The sequence below is a fragment of the Artemia franciscana genome, chromosome 1, assembly GCF_032884065.1.
Source record: "Artemia franciscana chromosome 1, ASM3288406v1, whole genome shotgun sequence".
Lineage (NCBI taxonomy): Eukaryota > Metazoa > Arthropoda > Branchiopoda > Anostraca > Artemiidae > Artemia > Artemia franciscana.
Window position 1 is genome coordinate 70,607,539 of NC_088863.1, and position 18,829 is coordinate 70,626,367.

An 18,829-nucleotide genomic window follows, 5' to 3' on the forward strand; every position below is an offset into this window, starting at 1 on the left:
TTTGGTTTCGGTGGCACAAGCTATTAACAAGCTTAAGTCTAGCTCTATTGATTGAGATGGTATAAGTGCCAAACACCTAAATGATGATTGTCCAGCTCTAGTCCAACATTTAAAACTTCTGTTTCAAATGTGCTTATGCACGTCGGTTGTGCCTGAAAGTTTTTGTGTGGAACAGTTACTTCGATCCTGAAAAGAGGAAGGATTCCGACTGAGTGTGCATCTTACAGGCCAATAACGATTTCCTGCAATATAAGCAAAATTTTTGAGTATCTTCTCCTCCCATCAGTTAATTCTTCGGCATATTTTGGTGAAAATCAGATTGGGTTTTCAGCTGGGGTAGGTTGCCAGCAGGCTCATCGGGTTTTGGCTAATGTTTTTAGTCAGGCTACTAAAAAGGGATTCGTTTTACATTTATGGGCTTTGGATCTCTCCAAAGCCTTTGACACTGTTACGCATTCCCAAGCTATCTTTTCCCTTTTTAGTCACGGTATCAATATTGGTAATTTTTCTTCTAAGATATTGGTATTCAAATTCCTTTTTGCGGATTAAAACGGATATGAGGGTTTCAGATAGTAAAATTCCAGTACGACGTGGGGTCCGGCAAGGTGCTGTCCTCTCCCCCTCTATTTTCAAACTTTGTATATCATCTGTCCTTTCCTCTATACCACCTACTTGCATCCTTAATTCTGTAAATATTTCTTATCTTGCCTATGCGGATGATATAATTTTGATCAGTAGGCCTAAAAAGGGCTCTCTTCGTCTGTTTCAACAGTAGCATCTAAACTTCATGCGATTGGACTTTCTCTTAATCTTTCAAAGTGTGAATATCTTTCATTTAATAGTAATATCACTACTCCTCTAATCCGTGGATCTTTTTCTATCCCGTCGGTTTCTTCATCTCGGTGGCTGGGAATTAACGTTAGTAAAACACTAAAATCCTTACGGACTCTCGCTGTTACTGATTGCAAGAAGAAAATCCAATTAAGCTACTCTAAAATTGTTGCTAACCGAGGTAGATACAATAGAAAGTATCTTGCTAAATTATACTCGGTTTTTACAGATCATTCGGTTTTGTTTCTTTCTGGTATTTACCCTATTTTTCATAAAAAAGATATCATTTCATTTCGTTCTTATTATTTCCGGTTTTCCCGTTTTCTATTGTATCTGCCTCCATGGTATAGGAATAGGATGCCTCATATCTATTTATAGTTTCCTGGATATTGGGTCGAAGCTCACGGAGCTTGCTGGCAAAATACCCCAATCTACTTATAAGTGTCTGCCCGCCCACAGAGGCCTTACTCGTTTGCTTCTGTTTCTTGTTTTTTTCTGTTTTGTGTAGTGTTTGTTTTGTTGCTTTTACTGATACTCCGCTTTGAGTTTTTGTAGTGGGTCAAAAATAAATTATTACTATTATTATTATACCACAAGGAAAAACTATAGAGGACGGAGCTTGTATCAAAGGCCTCATAAAGGGATTCTTTTTTAGGACGACTAGTTCAGGACTTAAGCTAAAGGTAAACCACAAATTCTTCAGCCAAATGAAAGGCCAGTTAGAGGTTCTTAATCAAGTGCAATGCTATTTGCTAGTCTGGATTAATCAAGAAAACTGGAAAACGATCATGCAGTACTGGGCAAAAATATTTTCAAAACTTGAGTGTCTTTGGAAGGATTGCTTGTTGCCTAAAATGTTGATTCAAAAATGGATAGAAGCCTAGAAATAAGAGAGCCAGCACATGTCACAATGGCCATAGATAAAAAACAGGCTGTTATATCTAGTCGTAATGAAAAACGAGCATCAAATTCTGAAGAGGAAGAAGATAAAAGAGGAAGAAGAGGAATGAAGGAGCAAAAAAGGAAGACTGACAAAAATTCCCGACAAAGACTGAAAGTCAAAAGTTTTTTGTTGATTGATTGGTCGGAATCGGACAATGAGGAATAGATTTTATTTTAATTTGTTATTATCAAAGGATAGCCAGCAGCTTTTACTTTTTTGTTTGATCTGATCTCGATATTTTAGAGCTTTTTCTTTTGCTTTTCATAGTTTTTTTGCGAATAACGATCTGCCACGTTCTTACTCGAAAGAATGAAAATAAAAAAATGTAAAAAATCTCCTTTCATGGCAAAAAATAGTTTAGAGGAATGCAGGCTGTTCAAACAGTCAGCGTACACTAAAATCTATGGGAGCAACCCCTTGGCAGAGTGAAAATATAGGAATATCTTTAGTCTCAGTGCAGTTCCTCACCTAACACAAAGAACTTTGGATGCTGATTCTATGCTCCCAAGTTTGTTGGTTACAAAAAATGTCCTTATTTTTGAACAGTAGAATTTGTTCTGAACAAGATTTATTTCTTCATTTTTGTTGTACTCTATCTTTAAGCCTATCGGGTTTTTGTTATATAATTATCGTCACTAGTAATATTCTCTTGTAAAAGCCCATTCAATTTCTGATATGCAATATTGGCCACGATGAAGTGAGTACCCAGACCCCTTCATTCCAATCCTCGGTCTTAGGACAGAACCGTTATTGATGAATTTTTGATAGAAATACCAGATGTCTCACAGCTTTCTTGTTAATTATTCATTGAAAATTTATCGCTGCTCCATGGCAAAGACGGTCGTAAACGTTTACCCCTCCCAGAAAATAACCCCCGCACCCCCCTAGAAAGAACATCGTCGCTGAAAGGAAATTGTTCCCAAAAATTCTCCCCTGACAATTTTACCATACAGTCCCCCCGCAGAAAAGTCACCCGTCAAAAATGTTCGTATGTTTCCCAGTAACAGATACTATCAACTGCAAATGGACAAATTACACAACTTAAAAAGAAACTTGAACTTCCATAGTGGGTTTCTATGATTTTTTTTTTTTTTTGTAGTTAGGGAGGAACGGAGATAAATGAAAGGTTGCACTTTGATGCCGAAACAACCCAGTTCTCATTGAACCATCAGATAGATACAGAATTCGTCCTAAGGGAATGATGAGGAGAGCATTGAGGTGAAAATTGATGTATAGCCCCCGAGGCCATAACCAGGGTTTTTTCGGGGAAGGCTGTTCAAAAAATCTCAAAAACGCATTAAAAATGCAAAATTGACTTATATACTCCCTTATGGTTTATGGGGATATTTCCGGTCTACGCTTTTAATATGAATGTAAAGAGTAACAGTGATCCCCAAAATGAGCCTAGTTTATTCTATATAGGAGGAGCACTGCCTCTTCTTCACCCACACCTCCTCCTCATGGTCGCAGACACTTCAAAGGGTGCTCATTAGATCAGAAATTGAGAGTTCTAGTCCTTTTTTTAAAAGTCAAAAGTGAGTTGAAGCCAACCAGCCGGGGGGGGGTATTGTCCATTTATTTTCCAGTGGGGTCAAATGTTGGCCACCAGCAAAGATAAATTAATTCTGTTTAACCAATACCCCCCTCCGTGGAAGTCTAGGCTAACTGCGACGATCAAATAAAATTTGGGAGGTTTTTGTTCCTTTTTTGAAACGCATTTATAACATTTTTTTTACTAGTTATTCTCTTCTCAGGCATTTTCTTTTCAAATTGTTGAAAACCTTCGGCCAATTTAAGACAAGATATGTTCTTTACGTAAGCTAATTTATAAGTTATGTATATCTTTTACTAATAAAACATTTGTAAAAAATCAAACGTTCTTATTGCCTTTCTAAGTAACCAAAAAATTGGAGGGCAACTAAGCCTCCTCCCCCGCTCCTTTTTTTATCCAAATCATTTGATCAAAACTAGAAGCCAAAATCAAACATGCATTGATTCAAATACGTTTAGAAATTAAATATAAAAAAAACGAGTTTTTTTTTTAACGGGAAGTAAGGAGCGACATTAAAACTTAAAACGAACAGAAATTACTTCGTATGTGAAAGGGGCTGCTTCCTCATCAACGCCTCGCTCTTTACGCTAAAGTTTTTTACTGTTTTAAAAAGTAGAGTTAAGAGAAAGAGTCAAACTCTAGCGTAAAGAGCGAGACATTTATGAGGAAGCAGCCTCTTTCAAATACGAAGTAACTACCTATGAAGACGTATGTATTTTTATTATATTACCGGGTGTTTATTATTGACAGAACGGGTGATACTATCCGCTTGTTCAAGACATATGTCTTGAAACAAGTGGCCATGTAGACAAAAGTAAACAAACGATAATCAACCTGTGGTTAGATTGGCCCCTCTCGAAGAATATACCAGGGTAATCCATTACCACTGCGCCCTTGAATTCTAAGAGCTTCTTACCATTTTTAAATGGCAAACATTTGGTTCTATTTTTGGTCCTTGCCCGTTATAGCGCCTATGTACAGTATATAGAAGCTAAGTAGAACCGGTTTTCATTGAGTTTGCGATTTGTATTGAATGCAATTTATTGACGATGTTTCTCTGACTAATCCTAATGAAATGTCACAAAATATGATGAATATACAGCCTAATATAGAAACATATTTGGGCTATATGTATGCACATTAGGGCTCTATTGGCGCTATAAAAAGACAAGTAACTTTTTGTTTATTTCGCTTATATTAATCATTAAGTGGTGAAAAACTGCCAGTAAGGGGTGATATGGACAAATAGTAAATAAACCTCTAAGAAAAACGAGCTTTTATAACAATATTCACATTAAAAGAGTTGAATTTTTATTGTGATTTCGAATGCATAAAATTTATAATTCCAAGCTAGTAATAAAATTCGCGAACCTGAGAAAATTCACCAATGCTTAAAAAAGTGTGTTAACTTCCATAAAAAGATGAATGATTGTGATAAAAATTACCCGGTTGAATTCAGCATATTAGAGAATTCAATGGCCAAATTTGCATGTCCCTATCAACAAAAATGTAAATTTTGTATTTTTTCCAGGAAAAATTATCATGCTTACGTGTTTATTTTCCTCTCGGGTAATCGCTTTCAACCAGGCGTCCAGGAGCATCAAATAAAGTCATATTTAAAATAAGATTGAAAGTTTCACTTATCGTTTTGATTACCAAAATACAATGTGCCACAGGAAAATGAGTTTTCTACCATTTTGGGTATAGAACCGCAATTTTGGCCCCAGAAGTGTCAAAAGGGCACCCAATGAAATTTTCTTAGATAGAAAATTGATATTAAATGAACTTTGTTCCGTTAGCCCATTGCCTTAAAATTAATGAAAAGCTGCATATTGAGCTTTCCAATCTCAAGAAATAATTTTCAGCGATTATTTTGAAACGGTAATTATGTCCGCATTTAATCCTTTCAGCAAAGATGTGAAATTTTGTAATTTTTCAGGAAAAATTATCATACTTACGTGTTTGTTTTTTCATTTTCCTCACAGGCAATCGTATCCAACCAGAAGTCCAGGAGCATCAAGTAAAGTCACATTAAAAAGTAATTGAGTTTTACTTATCATTATGATTACCAAAATACATTGTGCCACAGGAAAGATAAGTTGCCTACCATTTTGTGGTACAAAAACGGCAATTTTGGCCCTAGAAGTACCAAAAAGGCATCAAATAGAATTTTTTTTTGATAGCCAATTGACTTAAAATTTTTGAAAAGCTACATATCTAGCGTTCCAGTCTCAAAAATGTTATTTTTAGTCGTTGTTTTGACACAATAATTATAACCTCGTAACTGATTTTGATATTTGAAAGCCTATGAAGGTAAAACTCGAATGTGAAGCACGGGGGTAGAAGGAAGTAAGAGTAGCCCTCCTTCAGACTTAGGAAAGCCTTGGATCAAACAGCAGTTAACAACAAATGATAAATAAAAGGTCCTTGTCATTTGAAATAAAAAATCTGAGAAACTAAGTTATATTTGTAATATATGCACCCAAACCTATTATTTATTCTGATTTTAAATTTGCCAAATGGCAACTATACTAATATAATTACAAATATAATTATAATTATACTAATATAACTATTATAATTATACTAATAACTAATATAACTATACTAATAAATACTAAGTATACTAATTTGTATAATGAACTTGCAGTTGGGTGGTGCTTCGCGCCACCCCAACACCTAGTTGGTGGGGGCGCTTCGCACTCCCAACAAGCCCCCCCCCCGCGCGTAAGTCGTTACGCGCCATATTAGTTACGCGCCATTGTAGTTGTGTCCCTGTGTCCCACCTGTGAATACAGAAAGATATATATATATATATATATATATATATATATATATATATATATATATATATATATATATATATATATATATACTACGTAAAACTTGCGAATATACAACATTCTTCGATATCCCATTGTCTGTGCATATAAATAGATTGTCAGGTTTACCGACTCTTGATTGGCAATTATACTAACATAATTACTAATATAATTATAATTATACTAATATAACTATTACAATTATACTAATATAATTAAGCTAATATAACTATACTAATAAATGCTAAGTTATACTAATTTTTATACTAAAGTAGCTGTTGGGGTGGCGCGAACCCCAAGCCCCCCCGCACGCGTAAGTCGTTACGCGCCATATTAGTTACGCGCCATTGTAGTTGTGTCCCTGTGTCCCACCTGTGAATACAGAAAGAGATATATATATATATATATATATATATATATATATATATATATATATATATATATATATATATATATATATATATATATATATATATATATATATATATATATATATATATATATATATATGTTTTTAACTACGTAAAATTGCGAATATACAACATTCTTCAATGTCCCATTGTCTGTGCATATAAATAGATTGTCAGGTTTACCGACTCTTGATTGGTAATTATACTAATATAATTACTAATATAATCATAATTATACTAATATAATTAAGCTAATATAACTATACTAATAAATGCTAAGTATACTAATTTGTATACTGAACTAGCTGTTGGGTGGCGCTTCGCGCCACCCCAACGCCTAGTTGGTGGGGGCACTTCGCAAACCCCCCCAAGCCCCCCGCGCGCGTAAGTCGTTACGCGCCATATTAGTTACGCGCCATTGTAGTTGTGTCCCTGTGTCCCACCTGTGAATATAGAAAGATATATATATATATATATATATATATATATATATATATATATATATATATATATATATATATATATATATATATATATATATATATATATATATATATATATATGTTTTTAACTACGTAAAACTTGAGAATATACACCATTCTTCCATGTCCCATTGTCTCTGCATATAAATAGATTGTCAGGTTTACCGACTCTTGATTGGCAATTATACTAATATAATTACTAATATAATTACAATTATACTAATATAACTATTACAATTATACTAATATAATTAAACTAATATCACTATACTAATAAATGCTAAGTATACTAACTTGTATACTAAACTAGCTGTTGGGGTGGCGCGAACCGCAAGCCCCCCCGCGCGCGTAAGTCGTTACGCGCCATATTAGTTACGCGCCATTGTAGTTGTGTCCCTGTGTCCCACCTGTAAATACAGAAAGATATATATATATATATATATATATATATATATATATATATATATATATATATGTTTTTAACTACGTAAAACTTGCGAATATACAACATTCTTCGATGTCCCATTGTCTGTGCATATAAATAGATTGTCAGGTTTACCGACTCTTGATTGGCAATGATACTAATATAATTACTAATATAATTATAATTATACTAATATAACTATTATAATTATACTAATATAATTAAACTAATATAACTATATTAATAAATACTAACTATACTAATTTGTATACTAAACTAGCTGTTGGGGTGGCGCTTTGCGCCACCCCAACACCAGGTTGGTGGAGCGCTTCGCGCCCCCCAAGCCCCCCCGCGCGCGTAAGTTGTAACGTGCCATATTAGTTACGCGCCATTGTAGTTGTGTCCCTGTGTCCCACCTGTGAGTACAGAAAGATATATATATATATATATATATATATATATATATATATATATATATATGTTTTTAACTATAGTAAAACTTGCGAATATACAACATTCTTCGATGTCCCATTGTCTGTGTCTGTGCATATAAATATCAGGTTTACCGACTCCTGAACATGCAACGTAAAATTGTCGGTGGGAAAAACAATCCGTATTCAGATCTAAGTCTGATTATTCTAATGACTCCCTTGAGCTTTGTTGATGGTGATTGCTAATCGAACATTCCCTGTGTCCCCGTCGTCATTTATATATCCCCCTTTGCCCCCGGCATCCCCCTTGTAGTTGTGTCCCTGTGTCCCGGTCGTCATTTATATTCCCAGTATCCCGTTCGTCATTTGTGTCCCAGTGTCCAAGTCTGTAATTTCTCTTTGAGCGTCCCGGTCGTCATTTATCTCCCGGTCTTAATTTATATTTGAGTGTCCCGGTGGTCATTTATATCTCCCGGTCGTTATTTGTGTCCCAGTGTCTCAGTCTGTAATTTCTCTTTGAGTGTCCCGGTCGTCATTTATATTCCCTGTGTCCCGGTTTTTAGTTTTCTTTTTCTTCTTTATTTTTCAGTTTTTTTTCTTTTTTTAGTTTTTTTTTCTTTTTCAGTTTTTAGTTTTTTTAGTTTTTTTATTTGTTTTTTAGTTTTTTTTCTTTTTAGTTTTTTTTTGTAGTTTTTACTTTTTTTTTTAGTTTTTTTTTAGTTTTTTTCTTTTTTAGTTTTTAGTTTTTTACCTTTTTTTTATTTTTTTTAGTTTTTTACCTTTTTTTGTTTTTTTAGCATTTTCTTTTTAGTTTTTTTGTAGTTTTTACCTTTTTTAGTTTTTTTTCTTCTTTTGTATTAATGCTAAAGCCGAGGTTCGAACCGGGAACCTCTCGGACCTGGAACCTGGAACATAACGCTTTACCAACTCAGCTACTTCGGCTTGAATACATTCGTTTTTGAATTGGTATATGATGAAATAATTCAGAAGTCATATAATGACGTCACTCGACAGACAGACAGACAGACAGACAACTTATTTATATATATATACTAGCTGTTGGGGTGGCGCGAAGCGCCACCCCAACACCTAGTTGGTGGGGGCGCTTCGCGCCCCCCCCAAGCCCCCCTGCGCGCGTAAGTCGTTACGCGCCATATTAGTTACGCGCCATTGTAGTTGTGTCCCTATGTCCCACCTGTGAATATAGATAGATATATATATATATATATATATACATATATATATATATATATGTTTTTAACTACGTAAAGCTTGCGAATATACAACATTCTTTGCTGTCCCATTGTCTGTGCATATAAATAGATTGTCAGGTTTACCGACTCTTGAACATGCAACATATAATGGTCCATGGGAAAACAATCCGTATTCAGATCTATACCTCATGATTCTAATGATTGCCCTTGAGCTTTGTTGATGGTGATTGCTAATCGACCATTCCCTGAGTCGCCATCGTCATTTTTATATCCCCCTGTGCACCCCGGCGTCCCCTTTGTAGTTATGCCCCTGTGTCCCGGTCGTCATTTATATTCCCTGTGTCCCGGTCGTCATTTGTGTCCCGGTGTCCCAGTCTGTGATTTCTCTTTGAGCGTCCCGGGCGTCATTTATATTCCTTGTGTCCCGGTGTCCCGGTCGTCATTTATATCCCCCTGTGCCCCCGGCGTCCCTGTTGTAGTTGTGTCATTTATATTCCCTGTGTCCCGGTTGTCATCCCGGTATACATTCGTTTTTGAATTGGTATATGATGAAATAAATTTTCAATTTTTTCCCTTTTTTTCCTTTTAGTTTTTTTTTATTGGTTTTGACCTTTTTTTTAGGTTTTTTAGTTTTTTTCTGTTTTCTTTTTAGTTTTTTTTGAAGTTTTTATCTTTTTAGTTTTTTATTTTTATTTATATTTTTTTAGTTTTCTTTTTCTCCTTTATTTTTCAGTTTTTTTCCTTTTTTTAGTTTTTTTTCTTTTTTAGTTCTTTTAGTTTTTACCTTTTTTAGTTTTTTTTAGTTTTTTAGATGAAAATTTTTTTTAGTTTTTTACCTTTTTTTCTTTTTAGTTTTTTATTGGTTTTTACCTTTTTTTTTAGCTTTTTTAGTTTTTTTTCGTTTTTTCTTTTTACTTTTTTTTTTAGTTTTTATTTTTTATTTTTTTTTATTTTTATTCTTAATTTTATTAGTTTTCTTTTTCTCTTCTATTTTTCAGTTTTTTCCTTTTTTTTAGTTTTTTTTTTAGTTTTTAGTTTTTTACCTTTTTTTCTTTTTAGTTTTTTATTGGTTTTTACCTTTTTTTAGCTTTTTTAGTTTTTTTTCGTTTTTTCTTTTTACTTTTTTTAGTTTTTATCTTTTTTATTTTTTTTTATTTTTATTCTTAATTTTGTTAGTTTTCTTTTTCTCTTCTATTTTTCAGTTTTTTCCTTTTTTTAGTTTATTTTTAGTTTTTAGTTTTTTAAGTTTTTTTCCTTTTTTTAGTTTCTTTAGTTTTTTTAGTTTTTCGGCTTTTTTATTTTTTTTATTAGTTTTTAGTTTTTTTTGTAGTTTTTGCCTTTTTTAGTTTTTTCAGTTTTTTTTTTAGTTTTTAGTTTTTTAGAAACATGACGTCACCTGATCCACAGATCCACAGATCCACAGATCCACAGACAACTTATTTTTATATATATAGATAGATATAAAAATATACTATGATTTTAAAGTAGTTTGACAAAATCTATTAGTACGAGACCATTTTCATAACTAAATCGTCCCAAAAAAGGAATGCAATTTTGATAGAAAGCATGCAAATAGGTTCAACATGCATGTCTGCTCTAAAGACAGTATATGCGAAATCGAAATTTTTCCTTTATCTCCTTTATGAAGTGAATGAACATTCATATGGTTTATTTTGGATAATTGCATTTTATTTTCGAAGGTAAAAGCCCTAATGACCTCCCCCCCCCCGAATTATTGATTTAAAAGTTGTTTAGAAAGAGGCCGTAGTCCTCCTTCTATTAAGAGCAACTCCAAGTAGGCTATTAAATTAAATAGAAACTGAATAAAACAACATGTTTTTCTCAAATGAAAGTAAAGTTTTATAACTTAAAAAGAATAATAATTATTTCGTTGAAGATGGGACCTCCCTCCTTCACTACTCTCCACTTCATGGGCTAAAGTTGGGGGTTTTGTCCCGATTCTTAAAAAGGGGACTGCCGAAACGAAAAGGCATTGAATTAAAATAAGAAGAACTATTAAGTACTAAAATACTTAAGCGTAAAAGAAGAGGGGTTAAGGAGGGTGCGACCCCCCTTATATAATTTTACTAGATTGAAATTTAAATGTTGATTTTTCCCTTTCTTTTGAATGCAGGTTGTATATCCAATTATTTTCCCACTGAATACCAAAAGATAAGTAAGAATTCTAGGCTCTTTCCTGCATAACACTTTAAAACTACAACATCATCTACATATCAACTATCAACATCCTAGTAAGGAGCCACCCGGCTCAATAGTAACCAAAACTCTAAAAAATTGAATTTTGATATCAATAGCTACATTAAAAGAATCGCATTTTAATTCTGATTTTAAATATATAAGTTTCATCAAGTTTAGTTTTACCCACCAAAAGTTAAGAGCCTGAGAAAATTTGCCTTATTTAGGAAAATAGCGGGAAACACCCCCTAAAAGTCGTAGGATCTTAACGAAAATGACACCATTAGATTAAGCGTATCAGAGAACCCTACTATAGAAGTTTCAATTTCCTATCTACAAAAATGTGGAATTTTGTATTTTTTGCCAGAAGACAAATCACGGGTGCGTGTTTATTTATTTATTTTTTTTCCCCAGGGGTCATCGTATCGACCAAGTGGTCCTAGAATGTCGCAAGAGGGCTCATTCTGACGGAAATGAAAAGTTCTAGTGCCCTTTTTAAGTGACCAAAAAAATTGGAGGGCATCTAGGCCCCCTCCCACGCTAATTTTTTCCCAAAGTCAACGGATCAAAATTTTGAGATAGCCATTTTGTTCAGCATAGTCAAAAACCATAATAACTGTGTCTTTGAGGATGACTTACTCCCCCACAATCCCTGGGGGAGGGGCTACAAGTTACAAACTTTGACCAGTGTTTACATATAGTAATGGTTATTGGGAAGTGTACAGACGTTTTCAGGGGGATTTTATTTTGTTTGGGGGTGGGGCTGGGGAGGGAACTATGTTGGAGGATCTTTCCTTGGAGGAATCTGTCATGGGGGAAGAAAAATTCAATGACAAGGGCGCAGGATTCTCTAGCATTACTATAAGAAAACAATGAAAAATAAACATGAAAAGTTTTTTTCAAATGAAAGGAAGAAGTAGCATTGAAACTTAGAACGAACAGAGATTATTACGCATATGAGGGGTACTAAAAATACTTTAGCATAAAGAGCGAGGTATATAGGAGGAGATAAATACCTTGCTCTTTATGCAAAAGTATTTTTAGTAATTTCAACTATTTATTCTACGGCCTTTCTGATTCAGGGGTCATTCTTAAAGAATTGGGACAAAAATTACGATTTAGTGTAAAGAGCGAGGTATTAACGAGGGTACAAACCCCCTCGTATGCATAATAAAAATATAAGGTTATGAAAGTTTGTTACGTAAGTTAATTTTTAAGTTACGTATATTTTTTACTAATAAAAACGTTCGTTAAAAATTAAAAGTTCTAGTTGCCTTTTTAAGTAACCGAAAAATTGGAGGGCAACTAGGCCTCTTTCTCCACCCCTAATTTCTCAAAATCGTCTGATCAAAACTAAGAGAAAGCCATTTAGCCAAAAAAGAATTAATATACAAATTTCATTTTAATAATCTATGTGCGGAGAGCCAAAACCAAACATGCATTAATTCAAAAACGTTCAGAAATTAAATAAACAAAAACTAATTTTTTTAATTTAAAGTAAGGAGCGACATTAAAACTTAAAACGAACAGAAATTACTCCGTATATGAAATGAGTTGTCCCCTCCGCAATCCCTCGCTCTTTACGCTAAAGTTTGACTCTTTGCCACAATTCTACTTTTTAAAACAATTAAAAGCTTTAGCGTAAAGAGCGAGGGATTGCGGAGGGGACAACTCATTTCATATACGGAGTAATTTCTGATCGTTTTAAGTTTTAATGTCGCTCCTTACTTTCAGCTAAAAAAATTAGTTTTTTTATTTAATCTATCAGAAACCCGTACCCCCTTTTTATTTCTGGTTAGTTTTAATTTCAAACATCTAAATAATTGCAAATAACGATACGCTTTTTTTACATTCAATCTCCAACAAACTATTTCCATGGTAAGGCTATTGCCAGGGTTCCCGTTTTTACTATCCATTTTCGCTCCAAGAACAGGGGTGCCAGCAGGGGAAACAATGAATCACTAGATTCTTGAAAAAATTACCAATTCAGATGAAAAAGAAATAACAACAACAAAATGCATGTAAGAAAAATCCCTTAGCTAGCAGTAAAATCATTAAAATTATAATTAGCTACGTCAACAGGCAACGTACTTTTGAATTTTAAAACCGACTTTAGGCTTTTAAAACTGTTTAATCAATATGAATAACTTGCTTCTTGAATATATTCAACACGTAGCATGAATTGGAAGGGTATCCCCCTACATTTATTTGCATTTATCCCCCTAGATTTCAAAGAATATCTTTATTTTGATCCTTCTTTTTTTGTTAAACAAAAATCCCTCTTAAAACCTTTTTGTACATTTGCAAAAAAAAAAATTAAAAAAAAAATCGTCTTCCCACCGCCCTCATGTCCCTGAATTGGCTAGCGGTGGTTTAACCGAAATATTTAATTATTTTTAGAGATTGTTTTGTCCATTTAAAACCCCATTGTTTTTCTTGCGGGTTTAGAAAACACTTTATTTTTGCTAGTTGAGCTAGTAAGCTAGTATGGGAATACCAGCAAAAGATTTGAAAAATATCCAAAAAACTGGTAAGAATAACAGTAAACTGTATATTTCTACCTTTTTGCCTCAGTTTTATAGCAAAAATTAGCAAAGAAATTAAAAAATAAAATATTAAAGCTGCTTTTGAACCCAACTACAAGATATTTCGTAAATTCAGGCAAAGATTTAATTAAATTTTTTTTTACAAAAGTGGTGTATTAATAGAATATCATGTTCTCATGAAAAATTTCATCTAATTTAGAAAAAAAAACTCCAACGGCACGAACGAGCAATATATTATTGCTTAAATTATTATTTAAAAAACACAAAGTCCCAGTTCAGCGGTTGTGGAACGTATATTTGATTTTTCAGGCTATATTCTTATGCCTGATGAAGCAATATTAATTAATAATTGTGTTGGGTTATTGCAAGACCATCCGAGCAAAAAAAAAAATGTCTGAAGTAGAGAATATAAAAATGAAGAGCAAAGAGATATATGATTAGAAGACTTGTGAAAACGATGATTACAACGAATCAAAACTAAATTAAAAGCAAAACAAAATATTTGGTTCAGAGATACACGACTGTGTGAATTACAACGAGTCAAAAATGAAAGTGAAGATCAAAGAAATATGAGGTTAGAAGTTATGCAACAGTGAGGATTATAACAGGCCAAAACGAAAGTAAACAACAAAGAAACATGCAGTTAGAAGATAAGCAGCGGCAGGAATTATAGTGAATCGAAACCAAAAGTAAAAACAAATAAATGTTCGTTTAGAAGAAAAGCGACAGCAAGAATCACAACGACTCTAAAACGAAAGTGAAAACAAATAAATATTTTATCTGAAGAGAAAAGAAATGGAGAAGAATATAGCCGTTGTAATGTTCAACTTCAAGATGTTATGTCTCAAAAACCAGAAAAACCAGTACAAACCCACAAAGATAAAGTAAACTACGTAAGCGTTAATTAAAAATCAGGAATGCTCCTCAGCGTTGTATGTATTCTCTGTGGAATCCACCATTTTCCAAGGAAAAAGTAAAAAAAGGTGATTCCTTCAGAGATTGCTGAAGGGATTTCTCTTTTTTAGTACTATTTATCTTCGTAGATATCTGTATTTACCAATAATGACCTTACTAACTCTTGCTAATTCAAGGGATACATTTTAGGGGATACAGTTTTTCATTCTCATAGAGTCTCTTCCCAATAGCTCTTGTCAGGCTCTTTCCATCGTGTGCGATTGAAGATTAATTTCTTAAATCAATTTTTCTTTTGTTAGGAGAGCTAGCCTCTTTGCTACGACTTCAGTCTCACTCATATTTCTTTCTTCAAAAATGCATAACATGACGTTTACAATCTAATCTATATATATAAAAATAAGTTGTCTGTCTGTGGATGGATGGATGGATGTGTCAGGTGACGTCACCTGAAAAAACTGGATTAGGTGACGTCAAAACTGAAACTAAAAAAAGGCAAAAACTACAAAAAAAACTAAAAACTAATAAAAAAAATAAAAAAGCTAAAAAACTAAAAAAACTATAAAGGTAAAAACCAATAAAAAACTAAAAAAAAAACTGAAAAAACTAAAAAAAGGCAAAAACTACAAAAAAAAAACTAAAAACTAATAAAAAAAGTAAAAAAGCTAAAAAACTAAAAAAACTAAAAAAACTAAAAAAAGGTAAAAAACTAAAAAAAATAAAAAATAAAAAAAAACTAAAAAAAAAGGAAAAAACTGAAAAATAAGCTAAAATAAAGGTAAAAACCAATAAAAAACTAAAAAAAAAGGAAAAAACTAATAAATGACGACACTCAAAGAGAAAGCGACCAGGACAAAAGGAATGTTCGATTAGCAATCAACAAAGCACCGGGACACAGGGAGTATAAATGACGACCAGGACATAAGTAAAAAAAAAAAAACTATCTATATATATAAAAATAAGTTGTCTGTGGATCTGTGGATCGTGGATCAGGTGACGTCACCTGAAAAAACTGGATCAGGTGACGTCAAAACTGAAAAAACTAAAAAAAGGCAAAAACTACAAAAAAAACTAAAAACTAATACCTTTAGTTTTTAAAATGTAAATCCTGTTATTTGAGTAAAATTTTGAGCCATATCAATGTATTTTTTCAAAATTTAGGAAATGTATTTGCATTTCTTTAAAACCTTATAAAATGGAATTGAGCAAAGTTATGAAGCTGAAAACAATTTTGTTCTACTTCAATTAAGCAGAAGATCTATTTTGCAAGGTTTCACTTTTATAACACAAATATTCTTGAAGGTCATCAAAGGTCAGGGCCCTTTAGAGAGAGAAGTAGAGGAGATAGTTGATTCAAAATACCTTCCCAGAACATACTTTAGTCTGTAGATTCACCCCTGAAAGTTTCATTTTCCTAACCTAAACCCTTTCTGAGATAGCAAGAAGTCAATTAACTAGAATTTTACCACGTTTGCAAATAAAATTAATTAACATTTTCTTTTTAGTTTGTGGAAAAGCAGTTATTATTTAACTGTTGGAAAATAATTTTTTCTTAGACGATGAAAAAAAAAAAGTATGTACAATTTTACGCGTTGGCCTATAGTCTTATTCATTACTAGTTTTTAGATGTCTCTGATGCACCGTTATTTCGGTCTAATGACGCCTGCTGTATTATAATTAACCATTCAGAGAGAAGAAACAATTTTCTTAAAATGTCAAATACCAAGGATTTTCTAATAGCACACATTCTCGGGGGATAAAGGGGATAGTCAGGAGATTCAACGGAGATGACAGATACTTTGAAATAATGGATCTTAAGCGCAGAAGATAACAAAGTCTGAAGAATTGAAAATGGGGAACTAGGAGCATCAAGTAAATGAGCACCAACAAAATATTGAGGTTTCTTCCAAATTTTGTCTAGACTCTCATCTCTTAGTCACGGCAGAAAATTGACTTTTATATTGCCTAATTGGAAGAGTCTCTACTTTTAAAACATGGAATTAGGTTCATGTTTTAAGGATCTCAATATTAAGATTTCGTTAAAAGGTAATGGTCGGATAAAAGTGTTTCCAAAGTCAATTGGTGTTGAGCAAGACAGAAAATTGTCAGCCAAACAATTCGTGACAACAAACTGTAACTAAGAATTGATCCGGACCTATAATTACCGATACCCATTAGGATTTTTAATAGCACACATTCTCATCAGATGAAGGGGGTAGCCAGGAGATTTAATGGGCATTATAGGTACTTTAAATCTTGGAGATTCAGTACAGAAGATCACAAATTCGGAAGAATTCAAAATGGGAAACTAAGAGCATCAAGTAAATTAATACCAATTGAGTGCTAAAGTCTCATTAAATTTTGTCTTACCTCCCATCTCCTGATCACGACAAGAAATAGAATTTTATATTACGTAAATGGAATGCCCTCTAATTTTAAAACGTCGGATTATTTATATCTTTTTAGGATCTCAACATTCAGAGTTGAGAACAAGTAAGGGCCTGACAAAAGTTATCAATTCGAGATTACGACTAAATATCAGCAGAGTTTGGTAGTATCAGTGATTAGTACAAAACAGAACTCCAAAGCCACAATATTTTTCAAATGATAATTCCTTTGATCTGATATTTAGCATTTTCCTAGCAAGCATACAAGAATATTTTTAAGGACTACCATCTACTCTATTTTGAAAGGAATTAACCTCGATAGGTGTGAATGACTAGCATACCGTGTTTAAAATGACATAGATGCGTTCCATCCTGATGTTTCAGCTTGATAAATTAACTGCTCCAGTATGAACTTTTATATAATAATAACTTTTATGATAATAATAAGGAAAAAGCTAACTTATTTGTAACTCTTCCCTCTAATCAGCTAACATTAAACAATAAAAGCAACACCCCCACAATTTTCATAAAGCTCATATACTAGCCTCGCCTAGGCTCATAATATATAAGCCGACCATTAACAATTCAAGAATTGAATAATGCAATACAACACATAAGGGTTATAGGTACTAGCAGCTATGACAACATACACCATACAGGGATAAAGAATCTCTTATAAAAAGGAAGTCCTAAATTGCTATAGGTTCAACATCCATGGGTTACTTCCACATTCCCCAATGTTTGGAAATTTTCGTCCCTCCTACCAATTTAAAAAAAATAAAACCAAATATGACCCTGAGCCTTGCAGGCCTACAATGATTACTCCAGTGCTGGGGAAATTAATGAAGAAAATGATTTACGAACGACTCCTTTGGTTTGCCAAGAAGAATAATATGATACCTCCTACTTAAAATCACTTCAGGAGAAACCATTCCTCAACAGATGCTTTTATATTGTTAACAAATGCAGTAAATGAGTCCCTTTCCAAAATAATGCCCTAATTGCTGCATTCCTAAACTTTGAAGGGTCATATGACAATGTTAACCACCAGACTCTTTTAGCTCCACTTAACGATAATCGTTATTTTTGAAGCTGACAACATTTTACTACATTAATGTATCCATTAATGTAGGCACCTTGGGTTGCCTTTTGGTCCGTCAATTAAAGTTACGCAGGAGTTGGTGTTATGACCTGTATTTGGTAAACTTAAGAAAACATATGGCCTGCTAGTCAAGGTGAAAGGTCATTTTGATAAACAAACACTTGAGATAATTTATAATTCAAAGTTTGCACCTCATGTATTTTTCATTGTTCCATTTTTGAAGTTTTTGAGCAAAAATGATAAAAAGGTATCCGCGTTCACTTTTCCAGTTTTGTAGCTATCTTCTTAGAATTCCACAATGGATCAAAAATAGGTATATTATACGACAATTCGGAATATTTGATATTACTGTTAAAATGGATCAACGATGCAACCGATTTCTTAGACGATATAGAGAAAATAGAATAAATTTTTCTGTTAATTGTCTCATTTAATTGAAATATAGTTTTGTCGTCAATTCTTTACTAAAATAGATATTTAGACACAATGTTTATGGGTGCTGTTTTATGAGTTATGTTTATGAGTTATGTGATTATTTATGTGTAATGTTTTGTGAGTGGTTATTATGACCTTTACC